The sequence below is a fragment of the Pan paniscus genome, chromosome 3 (assembly GCF_029289425.2).
Source record: "Pan paniscus chromosome 3, NHGRI_mPanPan1-v2.0_pri, whole genome shotgun sequence".
Taxonomy (NCBI): Eukaryota; Metazoa; Chordata; class Mammalia; order Primates; family Hominidae; genus Pan; species Pan paniscus.
The window spans coordinates 106,600,858-106,621,265 of NC_073252.2; the positions used below are offsets into that span (position 1 = coordinate 106,600,858).

The window sequence follows — 20,408 nt, forward strand, 5'->3', positions numbered from 1 at the left end:
AACATTCAGATTCAGGAAATACAGAGAACGCCACAAAGATACTCCTTGAGAAGAGCAACTCCAAGACACATAATTGTCAGATTCACCAAGGTTGAAATCAAGAAAAAATGTTAAGGGCAGCCAGAGAGAAAAGTCGGGTTACCTACAAAGGGAAGCCCATCAGACTAACAGTGGATCTCTCGGCAGAAACCCTACAAGCCAGAAGAGAGTGGGGGCCAATATTCAACATTCTTAAAGAAAAGAGTTTTCAACTCAGAATTTCATTTCCAGCCAAACTAAGCTTCATAAGTGAAGGAGAAATAAAATCCTTTATGGACAAGCGAATGCTGAGAGATTTTGTCACCACCAGGCCTGCCTTACAAGAGCTCCTGAAGGAAGCACTAAACACGGAAAGGAACAACTGGTACCAGCCACTGCAAAAACATACAAAATTGTAAAAAACATCGACACTATGAAAAAACTGCATCAACTAATGGGCAAAACAACCAGCTAGCATCATAATGACACGATAAAATTCACACAAAACAATATTAACCTGAAATGTAAATAGGCTAAATGCTCCAATTAAAAGACACAGACTGGCAAATTGGATAGAGTCACAGCCCATCAGTGTGCTGTATTCAGGAGACCCATCTCACGTGCAAAGACACGCATAGGCTCAAAATAAAGGGATGGAGGAATATTTACCAAGTCTCTGATAAAGTCTCTGATAAAACAGACTTTAAACCAACAAAGATCAAAAGAGACAAGGGCATTACATAATGGTAAAGGGATCAATGCAGCAAGAAGACCTAACTATCATAAATATACATGCACCCAATACAGGAGCACCCAGATTCATAAAGCAAGTTCTTAGAGACCTACAAAGAGACTTAGACTCTCACGCAATAATAGTGGGAGACTTTAACACCCCACTGTCAATATTAGACAGGTCAACGAGACAGAAAATTAACAAGGATATTCAGGACTTGAACTCAGCTCTGGACCAAGCAGACCTAATAAACATCTGCAGAACTCTCCATCAGAAATCAACAGAATATACATTCTTCTCAGCATCTCATCACACTTATTCCAAAATTGACCACATAAGTGAAAGTAAAGCACTCCTCAGCAAATGCAAAAGAACAGAAATCATAGCAAACAGTTTCTCAGACCACAGTGCAATCAAATTAGTACTCAAGATTAAGAAACTCACTCAAAACCACACAACTACATGGAAACTGAACAACCTGCTCTTGAATGACTACTGGATAAATAACAAAATGAAGGCAGAAATAAAGATGTTCTTTGAAACCAATGAGAATGAAGACACAATGTACCAGAATCTCTGGGACACATTTAAAGCAGTGTATAGTGGCAAATTTATAGCACTAAATGCCCACAAGAGAAAGCAGGAAAGATCTAAAATTGACACTCTAACATCAAAATTAGAAGAACTAGAGAAATAACAGCAAGCAAATTCAAAAGCTAGCAGAAGACAAGAAATAACTAAGATCAGAGCAGAACTGAAGGAGATAGCGACACGAAAAATCCTTCAAAAAATCAATGAAGCCAGGAGCTGGTTTTTTTGAAAAGATCAACAAAATAGATTGACCACTAGCCAGACTAATAAAGAAGAAAAGAGAGAAGAATCAAACAGATCTAATAAAAAATGATATAGGGGATTTCACCATTGATCCCACGGAAATACAGACTACCATCATAGAATACTATAAACACCTCTATGCAAATAAACTAGAAAAACTAGAAGAAATGGATAAGTTCCTGGACACATACACCTTTCCAAGACTAAACCAGGAAGAAGTCGAATCCCTGAATAGACAAAAACCAGTTCTGAAATTGAGGCAGTAATTAATAGCCTACCAACCAAAGAAAGCCCCAGACCAGACGGATTCACAGCTGAATTCTACAAGAGGTACAAAAAGGAACTGGTACCTTCTGAAACTATTCCAAACAATAGAAAAAGAGGGACTCCTCCCTAACTCATTTTACAAGGCCAGGATCATTCTGATACCAAAACCTGGCAAAGACACAACAAAAAAAGAAAATTTCAGGCCAATATTCTTGATGAACATCAATGCAAAAATCCTCAATAAATTACTGGCAAACCAAATCCAGCAGCACATCAAAGAGCTTATCCACCATGATCAAGTTGGCCTCATCCCTGGGATGCAAGGCTGGTTCAACATACAAAAATCAATAAATATAATCCATCACATAAACAGAACCAATGACAAAAAACACATGATTATCTCAATAGATGCAGAAAAGGCCTTTAACAAAATTCAACATCCCTTCATGCTAAAAACTCTCAATAAACTAGGTATCGATGGAATGTATCTCAAAATAATAAGAACAATTTATGACAAACCCATAGCCAATATCATACTGAATGGGCAAAAGCTGGAAGCATTCCCTTTGAAAACTGGCACAAGACAAGGGTGCCCTCTCTCACCACCCATATTCAACATAGTATTGGAAGTTCTGGCCAGGGCAATCAGGCAAGAGAAGGAAATAAAAGGTATTCAGATAGGAAGAGAGGAAGTCAAATTGCCTCTGTTTGCAGATGACATGATTGCTTATTTAAAAAACCCCATCATCTCAGCTCAAAATCTCCTTAAGCTGATAAGCAACTTCAGCAAAGTCTCAGGATACAAAATCAATGTGCAAAAATTACAAGCATTCCTATACATCAATAACAGACAGAAAGCCAAATCATGAATGAACTCCCATTCACAACTGCTACTAAGAGAATAAAATACCTAGAAATACAACTTACAAGGGATGTAAAAGACCTCTTCAAGGAGAATTACAAACCACTGCTCAAGGAGATAAGAGAGGACACAAACAAATGGAAAAACATTCCATGCTCATGGATAGGAAAAATCAATATCGTGAAAATGGCCATTCTGCCCAAAGTTATAGATTCAATGCTATGCCCATCAAGCTTCCACTGATTTTCTTCACAGAATTGGAAAAAACTACTTTAAACTTCATATGGAACCAAAAAAGAGCCCGCACAGCCAAGACAATCCTAAGCAAAAAGAATAGAGCTGGAGGCATCACACTACCTGACTTCAAACTATACTACAAGGCTACAGTAACCAAAACAGCATGGTAATGGTACCAAAACAGAGATATAGACCAATAGAACAGAACAGAGGCCTCAGAAATAACACCACTCATCTACAACCATCTGATCTTTGACAAACCTGACACAACCTGACACAAACAAGCAATGGGGAAAAGATTCCCTATTTAATAAATGGTGTTGGGAAAACTGGCTAGCCATAAGAAGAAAACTGAAACTGGATCCCTTCCTTACACCTTATACAAAAATCAACACAAGATGGATTAAAGACTTAAATGTAAGACCTAAAACCATAAAAATCCTAGAAGAAAACCTAGGCAATACCATTTAGGACATAGGCATGGGCAAAAACTTCTAAAACACTAGAAGCAATGGCAACAAAAGCCAAATTGACAAATGGGATCTTATTAAACTAAAGATCTTCTGCACAGGAAAAGAAACTATCATCAGAGTGAACAGGCAACCTACAGAATGGGAGAAAATTTTTGCAATCTATCCATCTGACAAAGGGCTAATATCCAGAATCTACAAAGAACTTAAACAAATTTACAAGAAAAAAACAAACAACCCCATCAAAAAGTGGGCAAAGGATATGAACAGACACTTCTCAAAAGAAGACATTTATGCAGCCAACAGACATATGAAAACATGCTCATCATCACTGGTCATCAGAGAAATGCACACCAAAACCACAATGAGATACTATCTCACGCCAGTTAGAATAGCAATCATTAAAAAGTCAGGAAACAATAGATGCTGGAGAGGATGTGGAGAAATAGGAACGCTTTTACACTGTTGGTGGGAGTGTAAATTAGTTCAACCATTGTGGTAGACAGTGTGGCAATTCCTCAAGGATCTAGAACTAGAAATGCCATTTGACCCAGCAATCCCATTACTGGGTATATACCGAAAGGATTATAAATCATTCTACTATAAAGACACTGCACACGTATGTTTATTGTGGCACTATTCGCAATAACAAAGACTTGGAACCAACCCAAATGTCCATCAGTGATAGACTGGATAAAGCAAATGTGGCACATATACACCATGGAATACTATGCAGCCATAAAAAAGGATGAGTTCATGTCCTTTGTAGGGACATGGATGAAGCTGGAAACCACTCAGCAAACTATCACAAGAACAGAAAACCAAACACCGCATGTTCTCACTCATAAGTGGGAGTTGAACAATGAGAACACATGGACACAGGGAGGTGAATATCACACACCTGGGCCTGTCAGGGGGTAGGGCACTAGGGGAGGGATAGCATTAGAATAAATACCTAATGTAGGTGATGGATTGATGGGTGCAGCAAACCACCATGGCACATGTATACCTATGTCACAAAACTGCACATTCTGCACATGTACCCCAGAACTTAAAGTATAATTAAAAAAAGAAAAAAAAAGATATGACAAATTACTTATTATACTGTTAAATGAAAAAAGATTATAAGTGGCACATACAATATGAATTCAATCTTATTAAAATATATATGTAGACAAAAGAACAAATTATGTACTCAAGGATGTTAATCTTAATTTTCTTCTTTGTGCTTTTCCCTGTAATTTCTAAACTTTCTGCAATAAACACACCATTTTTACAGTTAAAACTAAATGTGGTATATATATATGTATTTATATATGTGTATATATATGTATTTATATATATGTGCATATATATATGTGTGTATATACGTATATACACCATGGAATACTACTCAGCCATAAAATGGAAGGAAATAATGGCATTTGCAACAACTTGGATGGAATTGGAGACCATTATTCTAAGCGAAGTAACTCAGGAATGGAAAACCAAACATTGTATGGTCTCATTCATAAGTGGGAGATAAGCTATGAGGATGCAAAGGCATAAGAATGATACAATGGACTTTGGGGACTCAGAGGAAGGTATGGGAGGGGGGTGATGGATAAAAGACTACACATTGGGTACAGTGTACACTGCTCGGATGATGGGTGTACCAAAATCTCAGAAATCACCACTAAAGAACTTATTCATGTAACTGAACACCACCTGTCTTCTAAAAATCAATTGAAATTAAATAAATAAATAAAATGTATGTAGGCTTGTAGTAGTCAAACACACAGAGGATAAAATTATTTAGATTTTTTTTGGATTGAATGCAGATCAAGATATAACAAAGCACCAGAAAGTTTTCTTTCTTTTTTTTTTAATATCTATGTTTCAATTTATTGAAATTATCTTCCAGAGATGCCAGGTATACTTGGTTATGTTTCTCTTCCAAATTGATCACATTTTAGTGTTTCTTCTGAATATTTCTAATGTCTCCCATAAATCCACTTCAGCACCAGAAAGTTTTCTTATGAAGAGTTTTAGCATTGTGTATCATAGCTCAATCTTTTTTGGAAAAGTCCAGAAAATTATGGGAATCTGAGAAAATCTACTCTATATGAAAAGGATATATACTTTATAACTGACCTTTAAGTTCATATCAGCACATTATTAATCTATTCAACAAATACTTCTTGAACACATACCATGTCCCAGGATCTACACAAAGCAGTGAATAAAATAGTCAAGCTTCCCATGATTATGGCCCTCTATTCTAGACCAGCAGTAATCAATAAATCCAATAGCTACTAGATCCGTGTGGCTAGACCAAGTCGAAATGTACTGTAAGTGTAAAATACACACTGGATTTCCAACACTTAGTGTCAAAAAATAAGTTAAATATCTCACTAATCATTTTTACATTGATTACATGTCAAAATGATACTATTTTGGCCGTATTAACGGAAGTATATTGTTACAATTAGCTTCACCTGTTTCTCTTTACTCTTTTAATGTGTCTAGTAGAAAATTTTAAATCACATATTCAGCTTATACTCTATTTCCACTGGACAGCGCTGTTCTAGATCAGGGGCTCTCAAACTTCCCTGTATGCAAAATTGTACAGGAAGCTTTAAAGATACAGATTCCCAGGCTCCATCCTCAGAAAGATTCTTATCATATTAGTCTGGACTGAGACTCTTGTGCTGACATTTCTTTTTTAATCTCCCAACTGAGACAATATACAACTGTTCCAGGGTCTGTGGAAGACACATATCTGCCCTAGCCATCTGGAATATATCCATTTGGCCATCCTCTAATGGCCATCCTCTCTGTTTGTAGTGATATTTAAATGCATTCAAAAATTGTTTGATAATTCTTCCTTCGAAAAGTGGAATTTAATTCCTCTCCTCTTCTGTGTGGAAAGGGCTTAATGACTGGCTTCTAACTAACAGAATGTGGCAGAAGTGATGGTATATGACTTCCAAGACTAAGTTACAAAAAGCATGTGGCTTCCTTCTTGCACTCTCTCTTTAATTACTTGTCCTGGGAGAAGCCATCTGCCATGTCGTGAAGGCACTCAAGCAGCCCAGTGGAAAGGCCCACTGGGTAAGGAATTGAAGCCTCCTGCCAACAGCCAGAAGGAATCAGGTGGGCATGGAAGTGAAATACCTTGGAAAAGGATCATCCAACCTCAGTCAGACCTTCACATGCCTGCAGCCCTGACCAATATCTGCAACTTCATGAGAAATCCTGAGCCAAAACCACCCAACTAAGTCAATCTCAGATTTTTTACCTACAGAGACTGATGAGATAATACAGGTTTATTGTTTTAGGTTGCTAAGTTTTAGGTAATTTTTATGCAGCAATAAATACCTAACATGCTGTGACACTGGGTCTCGCCACTCCTCATCGTTTCCTCACCAAGGTCGTCAGCCGATGGTGAACTGCCCCAGCAGCTCAGAGCCATTTATGAGGGTGCTGCATGGTTTTCCTTTTCCAGGTGACAGCCCAGTGGCCACAGACAACCATGTGGTTGTGAGGATCTTCCCACTACGTGGGCACCCAGAGAGGTGCCTCAGTGCTGGCAGTCAGCAATCACATAGCCCAGCCGCCTGGGATCTGCACACTGGCTGCAGCTTTGATGCCTTGCTGGTGGTAACACAGCATGGCACTTGGTGAAAAGGCACTAGAATAACTTTCTGGGTCCTTTGAACTTTGCTAGGGGCGTGAATTTTGGCATGTCTCTACCCTCCTCCCCAGTCTGTTTTCAATCTTCTCAGCCTCCATCCTGAAACAAAGCTCCCCTTCAAAACAGGGCTGCTGAGAAACACACAAGCACATCCATGCCCATTTCTATTGTTCCTGGCTGCAAATTCCCTCTTCCTCAGCCGTTTCTCACTTCCTGCATATGTCTGTAGACCCATAGCGGCAACTGCCTATGATTGCAATTTTATCCCTACTTCTGATATTATATACATCCCAATTTCCACTTTGCCTCCCCAAACATAGTCCCACTGTCCACATCCCCTGCGTTTCCTGGCACATAGGCAGTCCTCTGGAGGAACTAGTACAATGCACACTTCTACACAGGTTTTTCTCCCTGGAGGAAGCAATGAAGGAAGCGTTATGCCAGTCTTGGTCGATTACAGAAAGAACTATTGTAGATTCATAGTCTTGGTCAAGAAGTTCTGCTCTAGTTGGTTTGGCAATAATACTAACAGAAAAGTAATAATGCTTAACTTCCTTTTTTGATAGCATTATTTTAAGTTAAATTCCTTCAACTTAAAGTTCTTTAAGATTTATAAGGTAAAGAGTTAGTTTCAGCTCACTAGATCCCCCCAAGTTTCTCTAAAATGAACACCTAAGTATTAACATTACTCAAATGCTTTATGGTTTTTTTTCCAGTGCAAAAGGGGAAACAAAGCTTACTTTATTCCTAAAGTGTTTTCCCCCATGTTTTTGCCTGGCCTGAAATCAGACTCATGTTCTAAAAAGGAGCGATTAAGTGCAGACTTCTGTTTTAACAGGATGTATTTAAGGCAGCCAGGAGCATTCTCCCTGCGTTAAGTTGAAAGGTCTTAATCAGAATGAAAAATTGATTACTTGTCTTGACATATGAGTCACTTATTGTCACAAGGAGCTATCCATTTAAGTGTATGATATTTCAGCTTTGCATAAATAACGTCTCCTTTCTTTTTGACTCTATAAATATGCAGGTTCAAACACAAGAACATCTGACTCTAGGGGGCTTGTGTCTGAGTCTTGAACCGTGTTGTCAAAGGATAATTCATATTTCTCCCCTCCACCCCCACTCACACACACTTTTTAAATGTTCTTCTATCCTGTGCCTCCCCCTTTACTCTCTTCCACCTCAAACAGATAATCCATGTTTTTCAAAAGGTGCCTTGTTACTGAAAGGATAACTGGAAACTCACCAGCTTGTATCTTAGGCTACTGGGCTTCACTCCTTTTAATAACAGACAAAGGAGAAGTCCGCTAATGATGTTGACCCACCTCGGCTTGTGTTTGTGTAATGTTTGAAAGAGGTTTTGTTATCGTTAGACGTTCCTGAACAATCGCTCTCGGAACATCAAGCACCGAGCAGAGCGGAGAGGTGAGAGTCACGATGGGGGCGGGGGATCGGAAAGGCTCCCGGTCCAGTCCTCCCTGCTTGTTCAGCACCATCTACTGGGGGATTACAATGCGACTTCAGAAACAAGAACTCATGTGGCCCTAAATACAGGGAGGAAAGTTTTACATCCATCCTCACAGGTGGTACATAATTACTCACTGTTTATCGTGTGTGGGTTACATATATGCACATTTTGAATTATAAACAACAAATATTTCATCTTGTTATTCAATCTTACATTGTCTCTAACCTGAGATATTTGACTCATTAACTTGTCCTTGATGAGTGGGGGGGGGGGGGAATGCAAATAATTGTAATATCATCAAAGCAAATAACACCTGGGAAAATCTCACAAACAGTATTCCGAAATTGGATAAAATAGAATGCTGTTCTAACGTGGCTCTTTATTACAGTTTATTATCTTTCAAATTACATTATTTTAAGATAAACTGATATATATAAATAATTTTTTAGATAATCAAAATTTTAAGCACCATAAGGTTTAATATTATTTTCAAAGGAATACCAAGGAAAATTATATTTGTATACATGACCAAGAGCTGTTTATTATGAACATCATTTACTATGCAAGAACTCAGGAACAATTATAATACGTGGAACTGTTTGCCCTCATGCTAAATGCTCCTTTTCCAGTTAAGTTCTTGTCTCTTCTTTTCATTGCTTTTCTTCCTTCTTATATCCAAAGTAATTCTACCTTCCTGTAGCACCCTATGCATGCACCACATTTCTTCATCTTTTACTTCTTTTAAACTTACTGGTAGGCAATCATATAACTAAATTTAGTAGAAGAAGTGAGACCTGCTGTGGCTCATCTATGAGTAAAATGTACATGTAATGAATGAAATTTGTGACAACACTCGCCTGTCTTATTCCACTTTATTCTGAACTAGCAGATGTCTTCGAGAAAATTGAAATGGCTGAATAAGCCACCTTCAAATACAGCAGTCCCCAACCTTTTTGGCACCATGAACCAGTGAAAGACACTTTTGCCACATACATGGGGGCAGGGGAAGGTGGGACAGAGGATGGTTTTGGGATGCAACTGTTTCACCTCAGATCATCAGGCATTAATTATTAATTAGATTCTCATAAGGAGCATGCAACCTAGATCCCTCGCATGCGCAGTTCACAGCGGGGTTTGCTCTCCTATGAAAATCTAATGCCGCTGCTGATCTGACAGGAGGTGCAGCTTAGGCAGTAATGCACGCTTGCCCCACTCACCTCCTGCTGTGCTGCCCAGTTCTTAACAGGCTACAGACCACTACCCCTGCTGGGGTCCCCTGTTCAATAAGTTAAATGCAGTCCATTTGGGTATACTATTAGTTAAGGGACATTTACCAAAATATGTGTTCACATAGAAAATTTAGAAAAGGCCCAACTCAACTGGTGCAACAATGTAAGGCAGATACTCTGTTAAATACTCCCAACAGTGCTGTTATGTTAATTTCATTTCTTGACTAGTTTATGGATTGCTTCCTTTTTGAAACTAAGCAGGGATAAATGAGAACTAACTGGACATTCTTAACTTTCTTCTCAGTCACAGACTCCTTTTAATCCCACAGTTTGGCAGCTGATATAAACTAACAAGATAGTTACTTATTATTATCCATGACATTCTAATCCAGTTCTAGAATAACAGGTGGACTCTAGAAGATGATAATAGCTATAAGTTGCCTCTACTTATAGGTTAGCTCCTTGGTTAAAACACTATGTTAGGCGACCAAGATCATGAATATGATTTCCCTCCCCGGGGGCATATCCCATTCTGTGGAAGCTGATGCTTATGCCACTTGGAGAGCTCTTTAAGAAACAGAACATAAAAGTACCATTAGGTAAGAAAGTGACTATTTAAGAATAATTTTACAAAGTTGACAAATACTATAAGCATCACAAAATCCAGGTTAACAGAATGTGTGTACTAACTACCTGACACTTCTGCAATATTTTTCTACTTTTTAATCTGCACGCTCTTTGAATGCCTTTTTAAATGAAAATTCTATAATTTTCTATAGCAACAATGAAGGGTACTTTTGTGTTTCCTCTAGCAGCAAGTCTTTTATTTTAGACAGATTTTAGAAACAATGGGAAGAAGTGTAGCTTCTACAAAAGGAAACGTGGAATTACCACCTAAGGGATGAGGTTGACCTTCTGAAGGAATAAACGAAGAGAATATTAGTTAATGTGAGGGAATCAAGTTTATTTTGGAAATGGTTTTGATATCATCAATGAAAGGAAGTAGTGTATCCCAGCGTTTAACAGCTTGGACCACTTAAAACTGTGTGACTTTGGCAACTAACAATTTATTTGCACTGCAGTTCACTAACATGATAAAGTTGCTGGAAAGATTAAATGAGAAGGTTAATGTAACATATTTTAACACAGTGCTTGTCTTGTTGTTTTGCTTTAAATATTAACAATAGTCCAAAAAAAATCAAATAAACTCCCCAAGTGATGCTGATGCACAGCTAGGAATGGAGACCACCAGACCACACTTGTACCAAAAATTTAGCTTCTTTGATAGGAGATGCTTTGGGGGTAGGGTGAGAGAGAAAACAGTAAAATGATTCCTTATCTAGTGAAGAAGAAATACATTAAGCCAACTTTGCAGCCACAAAAAATGATGGATTTAAAGACTTAAATCCATGTTTGGTCATGTTTCCAAATATCAGAAAAAAAGTTTTAAAAAAAGTACTGTACATCAAAAAGTTTATCCACCATGATCAAGTTGGCTTCATCCCTGGGATGCAAGGCTGGTTCAACGTATGAAAATCAATAAACGTAATCCATCATATAAACAGAACCAACGACAAAAACCACATGATTAATCTCGATAGATGCAGAAAAGGCCTTCAATAAAATTCAGCATCTGTTTATGTTAAAAACTCTCAATAAACTAAATATTGATGGAACATATATCAAAATAATAACAGCTATTTATGACAAACCCACAGCCAATATCATACTGAATGGGCAAAAACTGGAAGCATTCCCTTTGAAAACCAGCACATGACAAGGATGCCCTCTCTCACGACTCCTAGTCAATATAGTATTGGAAGTTCTGGCCAGGGCAATCAAGCAAGAAAAAGAAATAAAGCATATTCAAATAAGAAGAGAGGAAGTCAAATTGTCTCTGTTTGCAGATGACATGAGCTTATATTTAAAATACCCATCATCTCAGCCCAAAAGCTTCTCAAGCTCATAAGCAAACTTCAGCAAAATCTCAGGACACAAAAATCAATGTGCAAAAATCACAAGCATTCCTATATACCAACAATAGACAAGCAGAGAACCAAATCATGAATGAACTCCCTTCACAATTGCTGCAAAGAGAATAAAATACCTAGGAATTCAGCTAACAAGGGACACGAAGGGCCTCTTCAAGGAGAACTACAAACCACTGCTCAAGGAAATCAGAGAGGGCACAAACAGATGGAAAAACATTCCATCCTCACGAATAGGAAGAATCAATATCATGAAAATGGCATACTGCCCAATGTATAGATTCAATGCTATTCCCATCAAACTACCATTGACGTTCTTCACAGAATTAGAAAAAAACTACTTTAAAATTCATATGAAATTGTAAAGATCCTGTATAGTCAAGTCAGTCCTAAGCAAAAAGAACAAAGCTATAGGCATCACGCTACCTGACTTCAAACTATACTACAAGGCTACAGTAACCAAAACAGCAAAACAGCATGATAGTGGCACCAAAACAGACATATAGACAAATGAAACAGAACGGAGACCTCAGAAATAACACCACATCTACAACCATCTGATCTTCAACAAACCTGACAAAAATGAGCAATGGGGAAGGGATTCCCTATTTAATAAATGGTGCTGGGAAAACTGGCTAACCATATGCAGAAAACTGAAATTGGACCCCTTTCTTATGCCTTTTACAAAAGTTAACTTAAGATGGATTAAAGACTTAAATGTAAAACCCAAAACTATAAAAACCCTAGAAGAAAGCCTAGGCAATACCATTCAGGACATAGGCATGGGCAAAGACTTCATGACTAAAATACCAAAAGCAATTGCAACAAAAGCTAAAATTGACAAATGAGATCTAATTAAACTAAAGAGCTTCTGCACAGCCAAAGAAATTATCATCAGAGTGAACAGGCAACCTACAGAATAGGAGAAAACTTTTGCAATCTGCCCATCTTACAAAGGTCTAATATTTAGAATTTACAAGGACCTTAAACAAATTCACAAGAAAAAAACAAACAACCTCATCAAAAAGTGGGCAAAGGTTATGAACAGACACTTCTCAAAAGAAGACATTTATGTGGCCAACCAACATATGAAATAAAGCTCAACATCACTGATAATTAAAGAAATGCAAATCAAAACCACAGTGGGATAACTTCTCATGCCAGTCAGAATGGTGATTATTAAAGAGTCAAGAAACAACAGATGCTGGCAAGGCTGTGGAGAAATATGAATATTTTTACACTGTTGGTGGGAATGTAAATAGTTTAACCATTGTAGAAAGCAGTGTGGTGATTTCTCAAGGATCTAGAACCAGAAATACCATTTGACCCAGCAATCCCATTACTGGGTACATACCCAAAGAAATATAAATCATTCTCTTACAAGATACATGCACATGTATGTTTATTGCAGCACTATTCACAATAACAAAGACATGGAACCAACCCAAATGCTCATCAATGATAGACTGGATAAAAAAAAGTGATACATACACACCATGGAATACTATGCAACAATAAAGAGGAATGAGATCATGTCCTTTGTAGGGACATGGATGAAGCTGGAAACCATCATCCTCAGCAAACTAACACAGAAACAGAAAACCAAACACTGCATGTTCTCACTCATAAGTGGGACCTGAACAATGAGAAAATATGGACACAAAGAGGGGAACAACACACATCAGGGCCTGTCAGGGGGAGCAAGGGGAGGGAGAGCATCAGGACAAATAGCTAATGCATGCATGGCTTAATATCTTGGTGACAGGTTGATAGGTGCAGCAAACCACCATGGCACACGTTTACCTATGTAAAAAACCTGCACATTCTGTACATGTATCCCAAAACTTGAAGTAAAATTTTTTAAAAGGTACTTTAGATCAACAATACTAAAACCTAGTCTAATGCATATGGAAATTGTCAAATTTCTAGAGGCTAAAGTTTTTCATCACTACTATAAAATGTTCTTTTAAGGGGCCTTAACTTAACTCACTGGGTGATGCAGCACCCAGTGTTTTGTTTTCTCTCTGATAGGCTTGGGTATCAGACAGATGCACATTTGGTTCTGAGTTTTATAACTCACTGTCCATGTGACTTTGGGAATATTATTAACCTCTCCAAGGTAGTCTACTTCTGTATAAAGTAAGAATATTAATCACGTCTACCACATGCCTTTGCTGTGAGGCTTGAATGAGAGAGAATGGCATGCTTTCAGCAGAGTTTTGAGCATATTCCAAGCAGTTAAGAAAAGTTAGCTATTATCATTATCACTTCTATGATTCTTGTTTGGTTGAAGAGTGTGAAGTTTTTATTTTGGCTTTTATTTTTTATTCTACCATAATTTTTCCTTACCAGCTACACCGGGTTTATACTGGGTAGGCCTTCCCATTTTTAACTCAATGCTCTGAGGCACTAACAGAGATTGAAATATACAGAATACTTAAGAAAAAGTGGAGTACATAGGCAGGTGTGTGTATGTGTAAGTGTATGTGTGTTCTGATTTCTTGCATTCAATATATCTTTAAAATTGCTGAAATTATAGTATGTGGCCCCAAAATAATGAAAATGACCTAAGAAATTAAAAATTAACTTTTAGAGCATTTCTCTTTACAGTCTACCTTGGAGTTTTCAATGTATTTAACATATTCTGAGATGTACCTTATTAACTTCTACAAGTCACTGAGCTTCCAGAAGACTTGGTCTCCTTATATGCAAAACAAGGATAAGAATACTTAATAATATTTATGTAGCATCATTCATTCAACAAATGTACTAAGTGCAGCAGCACACAAGACAGGCATGATTCCAGCTGTCATGGAGCTTATGGTCTATTAGGAATAACAGACATTGAGTAGTTTAATGAGTACGATAAAGGAAAAGTGCAGCGAACAATAAAATCATACAACAGACAAATATAGTCTAGTCTGAAGAAGTGGCATCTGGCTTGGTAGGAGTTAAATATTACTATGGAAAGAATTGGAAAGCAGGGTAAGAATTGGTTACACAGGGTAATTTATTTGTTCCTTCATGTATTTATTCAACCAACAAGACTCTTCCATAAGGCTCATTTACCTGTACCCGTGACCTCTGTGCTCTTCAAGTCTTATCTGGGCTATTACAGCAGCAGTGCCCTTACTAGTCCATCTGTTACACAGCTATCAAAGTTATCATCCAAAACCAATCATTTTTAAATGTTTTACAGAGCAATGCCTGTTTTTTGGAGCATTTTTTGGAGAAAATTTTGTCCAAGAGAACCCTAAAAATAAGGTCTGTTTCTTTGTGAGTTGCTTACTGCTGACCACACTACACTGCATTTGGAACACTCATGAGAAGGAGAGAAGTTTTCTGAACTTTCGGGCTTAGTCTTTTAATAGTTAAACGGAAATCTGATGTGTCAGCTACTGTCAGGGCTGAAAATACATTTCCGACTTGAAATGTCTGAATCAAAGATTTGATCATTGTTTATTGGGTCAGTAGGTTTCTATATGGGGTGCTGAATCACTGAAATAGCTAACCCAGGATAGGGTTGAGTCGGGCGAGGCACACGATGAAGAAATAGAGGCAGTGACCTTGACTGTAGCTATAGCTAGCTCAAGCGATATAAGTGCCAAATTATCTCCCCAAATCTCTAGACCAGATTCAGCCTATGTCAGAACAGTTTTAGAGTTTAGAAACTATTACTTAATGTGCAATTTTTATTTTTTACTTTCAGTATTCAGTTGTGGTTTTGGTGTAGAGAAAGTGGATTTTTAAAGCAAGTTGCTTCAAAGTATATCAGTAGATTTGCCAGAGAGGAATAACCTTAGATATGATCTTGTTTCTCATTTGGCTTTCCACCAAATCACTGTTATGCAAAAATTCTCCATTCAAATTAAGGGGTGTGTGTGTGTGTGTGTGTATGTAAAAGAGATTCCCAGCATAGCCTCTGAAAAGCATATCTTCTTAAATATCTAATTTTAAGAACTTAGCTTTTTTCTTTTTGTGTGTGTTATCAGTTTTGCTGAAAACTTGACTACTTTTGGGCAAGGAATAGTGAAGCCTAAAAAATACATAAAGTTCTTCAAATCTCTAACTTTTCCATAGAACTTGACCCATAACATATCTTCAGCAAATATAACACAGAAATAGAACAGGTTTCTTTTTCTTCTCTCTCTGTTAGGATTCTATTGGTTGCAGTGACAGAGAATACAAATCAAACTGGTTTAAACAAAGATTTACTTGCTTATATAACTGAGGTGTCCAAACTGAGCCAGGATTTATATTTCTTTCTCTGTTTCTTGCTCCTGCTTCAGGGTCCAAATAATCAGAAGAAAGCTTCCAACAGCTTCTAGGGCTGAATCTTCCTGGCTTCTAATTCAGTAGAAAAGAACAAGTATCTTTTTCCCAGCATTGTTAGCATAAATTCTGAGATTTGCCTGATTGAACCCACTTAGGTCACGTGACTGGTCTTTAATCCATCTCTGTGGACAGGAAAATACCACTTGCTGATTGGCTCAGAGCAGAGTCAAGCTCTCCATTCCTAGGGCTCAATGCACAGCCCTACGCAGACCATATGAGCTGAAAGTGGAACACTGAAGAGTGGATACACACATTAAAGCCAGGCTGTTGCTGGAAGGAGAGGAAATAGAAGCTGGGAAGACAAACTAATATTCACTTTATCTTAAATCCCACTTCGCGCTAAATCTCATTTTGTGCTTTCTCTCCACACACGTCACCTGTCTTGTCTCTCTCTATCTATCTTGTTCCTCTACTACTGATACCTTCAGGAGATGGTGGGGTACACTATTCCTGTTCCTTAACTGCTTCTTAAAAATAATTTTTAGCTTCCCATTGCCCGCAGAGTGCATCTCAATCTGTAGTACGTAGTCTCAAAGATTGTGACAGTATGCTAGAGGACTAATACATAGAAAAAATGGAAATGTCTTCCTTAGCCATCAATTTTACTTGAAGATTTAGAAAAATATATTGTCTATTATATCAAAGATATTATGGAGTAGGATTGCAAAATTCACAATAATAAACCACAAGACTTAAATTGGATGGCTCCTGTTGCATATTTAGTGCCATGTTCCATGTTCCCCTGGTGTACAAGTTCACTTACATGCAAGATAAAACCCCAAGTTCTTAGCCTGACCCACCAGGTTGTTTGCAATCACACATCAATCTCTGTAGGCTCATCTCTAACTCTTCTCACACATATCTCCTGCCCTCCTGAAGTTCTGCGTGTTTTTTTTTAGCCTAACTCTACATGTTTATTCATATTACACTCGTCAAAGATAGCCTTTCCTGCTCCACTTTCACACCAGAAAAACTTTTATTCATTTTGCAGTACCCAATTCGAATATTATTTCTGTACGCAGGAACATCATAGCCAAATATTCTTGCCTTTAGTTAGTATAATTTTTCCTGACTGTTTGGCAATGAGTCACCTTTCCATTTTGATTCCTATAATATTTTATTTATGCCACTGTTGGAACATATAGTATATTATATTAAGTTTAGGTATGGAGGGAATGTTTGTCTTTTCCCATCAGACTCTGGTTTCTATGATAACAGCATCTAACACATGACTGGCAATCAACACATATTGATTCAACAACCTGAGGACTGATATTATAATTCATTCTTATTTGTACTTGCAATGTCTAATACAAGACCAGAGGAGGAGCTCAAATGTAAATGAGTTAATATCAAACTTAAGCTTTGCAACACTTAATACCAGATCCTAGACACACTTTAAGCTTTGTTTATGAAATTAAGGGAATGGAGAAAAGCACAGATCAGAGAAAAATAAGCAGTCATTACAACAGGCCAAACTCTTCAACAACATCAGGAGCCAAGGGTAACCACTTTGGGGGCCCTTCTCTCTGAGCAACCCAAGTGATGGCCTCAATTCCTAATGAAGAGAGGATCAAGCTTCAGGCCAGTGGCACAGTATTAATACAGATGCCTTTGGCTTCAGGAAACAGAAGACTTCAACTTAGTAATTTAAGCAATAACAAACAGTTAAGTAGGATGTTAAGTAGAGCATAAATACCTAAATTAGTATTTAGGTTCCTTTCATCTTTTTTTTCCACCAACCGTAGCATATCTGCTTTTTCCTTGGCTGGCTCTCTTCCTGGTTACAAGATGACTTCCAGAGTTCCAGAGTTTTTTTTTATCAAACAGATGTGACAGTGTCCAGGGGAAGAAGACTGTCTCTTCTTCATTACTCTTTTACTAATAACAAAGTCTCCCCATATTTCCTCTTACACTTCATTAAATAGAATTGAGTTGTATGCTCATACTCATCCCTCACAAGAAGAATGGACCACCAGAACTGGCTACAATCACTTTGGAGTTGGGAATGGGTGCAAATAAATGAAGTATAAACATCTTTACAAAAGTGGGATTTAGGTTGTTAGAGAAAAAAAAGGAAACTTGCTGTAGGGCAGTTGATTATAGAAAATAATTTTGAAGCAATAAAAGAGTTGTTGCCCAAAGGTAGGTAAGATCCTGCTGTAAGAAATTTCCAGTTTAGAAAGGCAATTATCCACTTTAAAAATTATGTCTTAATGATCTGTGGAAAAAGTAAGATATGAACATGAATTTATCTTATAATTATAATACAGTTTTTAAAATTTGCCTAGAAAAAAGGATTAGAAAGAAATAGACTATAATAGTAGTTGTGCTGGGTGGTTTGATGTGGGGTGATTTTTTGGTCTTTTCTTCGTTTTTCAAAGTTTCATGTGATTATATTACCTCATACTGACATGTAGAGAGAGATGTGAATGTAATTTTTAAAGTCATACACTTATTATTTCTGGTTTTGTTTCTTTATACTTTTAACCCCATTGAACAGAATGAGGTTAACAAATATAAATAGCATTTATTATAAAAATATAAACAGTATTTATATTTTTAGAGTCAGGAAAGGGTCTCGGAAGCAGGGACTTTTAAAAAGATTTTATTTCTCAATTGCTTAAAAACTTCAGACATCCCCTTCTATCCCTCCGTGAATAATGAACATTAGTTTCTGTCTCCCACACCTTTTTTAAAAAATTAAAGCTATATAAATGCGACCCAAGACTTTCTTCTACCATCCTCTCAAAGTCTTCTGAGATATCATAATGGCAGCCTTGGGTGCTGACACTGTATTTATGGTCAATATCTGACTAAATCCATGACAATCATGTTTAAGTGTAACTTTTGATTTTTGTGCAAGGCTTTATTTGGAGCAAAGCAAATATCTTAATTTGGGATGCTATAACAAAATACCAAAGACTGGGTGAATTAAATAACCAAGATTTAATTCTCACACTTCTCAAAATATGGGCAGATTTGATGACTAGTGAGAGTCCTCTTCCTGGTTTGTTGACAGCCATCTTCTTGCTGATTCCTCATATGGCAGAGAGAGATTATCTCTCTCGAGTTTCTTCTTATAAGGGTACTAAACCCACCACGTGGGCTCCACCCTGGTGATCTAGTTACCTCCCCAAATTCCCACCTCCAAATACAGTATTCCTGCATTTGTCTGCAGTTTTACTTTCCGAGGTTTCAGTTACCTTCAGTCAACTGCAGTCCAAGAATATTAAATGAAAAATTCCAGAAATAAACATTCACATAACTTTTCTTACGGTAGAGTTGACCGTTGAACAACACAGCTTTGAACTGCACAGGTCCACCTATATGCAAACTTTTTTCAGTAAGTATATTGAAAAAATGTTTTAAGGTTTGAGACTATCTGAAAAAACTTGCAAACTGCATAGCCTAGAAATATTTTTAAAAATTAAGAAAAACATAGGTATGTCATGAATGCATAAAATATATGTAGGTAGTAGTCTGTTTTCTCATTTACTACCATAAAATATATAAAAATCTGTTATAAAAAGTTAAAATTTATCAAAACACACAAACAGAATACTGTATATGGCACCATTTACAGTCAAGAGAAATGTAAACAAGCATAAATCATAACTGCATAAAATTAACTGTAGTAATACCACACTACCATAATAATTTTGTAGCTGTCTCCTGTTACTATTGTGATGAACACAAGTGTTAAGAGTATCTGCTTAAAATGCCTTGTGATGCTAATCATCTCCACGTGAGCAGTTCCTCTCTCCAGTACATTGTGTATCACAGTAAAAAGTGATCTTCTGTGGTTCTTGTGTATTTTCCACTGTATGTAGTGCAATATCATAAACCTTGCATAACACCATGGGACCCATACAAAGTGCCACTAGTGATGCTGGAAGTGCTCCCAAGAGGCAGAGAAAAGCCATAACATTGCAAGAAAAAGCTGATTGCTTGATATATACTGCAGATTGAGGTCAGGAGTTGCAGTTGCCCACCATTTTAAGATAAATGAATCCAGTGTAAGGATCATTGTGGGAAAAAAAAAAAGAAGGAAAGAAAGAAAAGAAAATGTGTGAAGCCATAGCTGCAGCTATTCCAACAGGCACAAAAACTTTGCATTTTTGCAAAAATCTTTTTCTCTTACATTGAAAATGCAGCTTTTATGTGGATTCATGATTGCTATAAAAAGGCATACCTATAGACTCTGATGTAATCTGAGAAAAACAAAGTTATCATGTAACAACTTAAAAAAAAGGAAGAAGAAGGATCTAAAGCTGGAAAGTTTAATACC

General features: G+C 37.3%; 1 protein-coding gene across 10 annotated transcripts in view; it reads right to left on the reverse strand.

Annotated features, from left to right (window-relative positions):
- Positions 1-20,408, reverse strand: part of LOC129397619 (uncharacterized) — a 238,137-nt gene that overhangs the window by 122,484 nt on the left and 95,245 nt on the right. The window lies entirely within an intron of this gene.